The 3001-nt window shown below is 45.9% G+C and overlaps 1 pseudogene; it reads left to right on the top strand.

The window, feature by feature from the left end:
* Positions 1–2522: 2522 nt before the first annotated feature.
* Positions 2523–2648, top strand: LOC123324806 (annotated as a pseudogene).
* The last annotated feature ends 353 nt before the right edge of the window (positions 2649–3001 follow it).

Raw genomic sequence — 3001 nt, forward strand, 5'->3', positions numbered from 1 at the left:
CCCAATCCAAGTTAAAAACAGCCAGAATGAGCAATCCCCATCTAGAAACCCACCCTCGCACCCATGGAGAAAGGCAGAGGAGAGAGTCATAAATATGCTTTCACTGACATACTTAAGTGGAAACGTCTACACCATCAAGAAAAACCAAAGTTTTTTTAGAAGCTTCAAACTGGCTGGTGTGAATTTACATATTTTCACAAAACTCCCTCCAGCATCCTCTTTCCTAGGCCATACTATATTAGGCCTGGACTTACAGGTCCTTCCATTACATGTCTATATAATATGAGGAGAGGTTTGGTGTTTAAAATCATGTACGTGCCACATATTCTCAGCCACTAGGAGTCATAAACACAAGTGGGTATTAACTCTACTTGTCCCTTTCTTTCTGCTTTTTACTAGAATCTGTTTTTCTTTGATTAAACTTTTGCTTCTGTCCTTATCTAAAACACTATTAGACTACATTCCTATTTGTTTATGTTTTTCCTCTGTGTTCTGCATGCTTCTGCTGAGCCACAGTGCCTGAACCTCTATCTAGTACATGGAACCACAAAAAAGGGAGCATGCAAAACACCATCTTGGTTTTGGTGTACCTAGTCCTGAACTATTTGTCCTTGTCTCTTCCTCCAACCGCACTCCACCCTGCACTTTCCTAGATCTGACTTCATTGGACATTTTCCGTGTACATCTTCACCTTGCCTAAGGAACTTGACTCTCCACCTGCTCCCACCAGCTAGGATACTGAGATCACCTCCCAGCTAACAACATTGTGGTTCCCTCCTCCAAGCGTAAACTGTTGGGGTAAATACTTCTACTGGTTTGGCTGTTCACTGGGGCCTCACACATTCATCAACCCCACCCCTCATGAGTTATATACCCAAGAGGCCACCCAACCTCAGGAACCAGAAAAGAGTAAGGGGAACTAAGGGGAAACACAGTGAAATTTGGAAGGAACAGAAAGGTGCCCTTCCTTCATGAGGGGAAAACCCTCATGAAGGAAGAATAGAGTCTGAGCCCCATACTAATAGACTACTGGGAAAACCTCAGTGATGCCCAAGGGGAGCTTTAGGAGGCTCAAAAGAGCTGTAAATACATTTCATAAAATGTCAAGTGAAAAATCACTATAGGTTCTTAAAGTTGATCGTCCCATTAATACTTCTGAGATTAGGTTGCCTGAATCTGCATACGTTTCTTAAATTCCTGAATGTTTATGAAATCGGGGGATCTACCGGATTCCAAGCTTGTTTCACTCAAATTCGCCCTCCAGCAGCCAGAGATCTGGCCACTTGTCGGCTAAGAACTCAGCGGGTGTTCCACCACTACTGAAGCTCAATGCATCCTTGGTCTGGACACAAGGCCCTGCAGGACCAGGCCTGGCCCACTCACCTGTCTAGATTCCTGTCCCCATCATAAGACTCTTTTTAAGGCAGGGCCCATATCTTCTACATTTTTGTGTCCCTATCACCCAGAGTCACACGGACACACAGTGACTATATCGATTAACTAAATCATATCACAGACAAAGTGCTCCTGATTGGGATCTAATCTTATTTCATTTCTCACCTTTCTATAAAGGAAAAAACTAAGTGACATCACTGTGTTTTCAGACACCGAACCGCAGTGGCCCTGGACCACACGAAAGCAGTCCATGCATCTGCGGGATTACGTGGCTGGGCTAGGACTCCCTCCACAGTGTCAGGGTCTGCAAGGCTGAGTCCTGGAGCACTCAAGCCAGCCCTGGTTGGAGAAGTAGAAAATAGCTGGTAGCCATTGGGAGCGTGCAGCCAAGGAGATGTTTTTCTAGTTGGAACTCACACACCCAGACAGTCCCAAGAGATCCTGAGGGCAACTGAACATTCGCTTACACAGGAACTCCACTCCCCACAGAGGCCACCCCAACACCAAGCTCACCCCTGTCTTACTCCCCAGCACCCGGCGGTCTGACACCCACTTCCTCCACCACGTTCCACAACAATGAGGTCTCCTGGTGCCCGGTCTAGCTTCTGTTCCCCCTTGCCTTCATTTCAGAATGCCTCATGGAAAGGTTCTATGTCTAAGTTTTCTCCCAAGAATGAGGGATCCTTTTGCTGTTCAGCGAAGCCAGCATCCTTAAGGGCACTGGGCAGGCTTCAATTCAAGGGTTCTCTCCATGACTCCTGTCAGCATGAAGCAGCTGTACTGGCTGTCTTCCCACCACAGACCCTCTTTACATCCCCAAGGCCCAAAATAGCCCAGAATGGAGGCATGAAGCAAAGGTCAGAAGTACCCCAAGGACAAACAGGCACTTGTCTTGTCGACCCGATGACATTTCTGCTAACTTGGGACCCTCGGTGAAAGGCAAGTTCTCTAGCAGGCAACTGAACTGAGGGCACTGGGGAGAGGCAGTATGTATGGTAGAAAAAGCACAGACTATGAACCCAAAAGGTCCAGGTTTGGGTCCTCACATCCAGCTGTGGGATCTCTGACAAGCCACTGAAGCTTTTGGAGCCCCCTTTCCCAAGCAAGGATCTTTGAGGTCAGATAAAATCGCTTCTCAGCCTTTTGGCTAAGATCAAGTGTAATATCTGTTCTTATCAGTTTAATATGAGGTTAGACAGATATACTATGCCACATACATAGCCAAGGAGAGAACCAGAGAAGTTGTACCTTCACTGAGCGCCAGAGTCTTCATCTATAAAATCCAGAACCCTTATCTGCATACCTTTCAGCAATTTTCTGAAGCTCAGAGAAGTTAAAGAGCTTTCCAAGGTCACACAGCGAATGTTCCGGAACCTGGATGGAGCTCAGTTCTGTCTAATTTCCAAATCATATTTCCCAAGGCTCATCCTTCCAAAGTAAACATAGTCTCTGCTTTGAGCAAACTCAAGTCTTTGAGAGAAGTTATGTTCACATCTAAAAATATGTGTCTTGTGCCCATATATATTCAGTAGAGACTTCTTAGGCCAAGTGAGACATATGGGCTGGGCTTTGAAGAATGCTTTGATATGCCCCTTTTTTCCTTGAG

The sequence above is a fragment of the Neomonachus schauinslandi genome, chromosome 4, assembly GCF_002201575.2.
Source record: "Neomonachus schauinslandi chromosome 4, ASM220157v2, whole genome shotgun sequence".
NCBI classification, from domain to species: domain Eukaryota; kingdom Metazoa; phylum Chordata; class Mammalia; order Carnivora; family Phocidae; genus Neomonachus; species Neomonachus schauinslandi.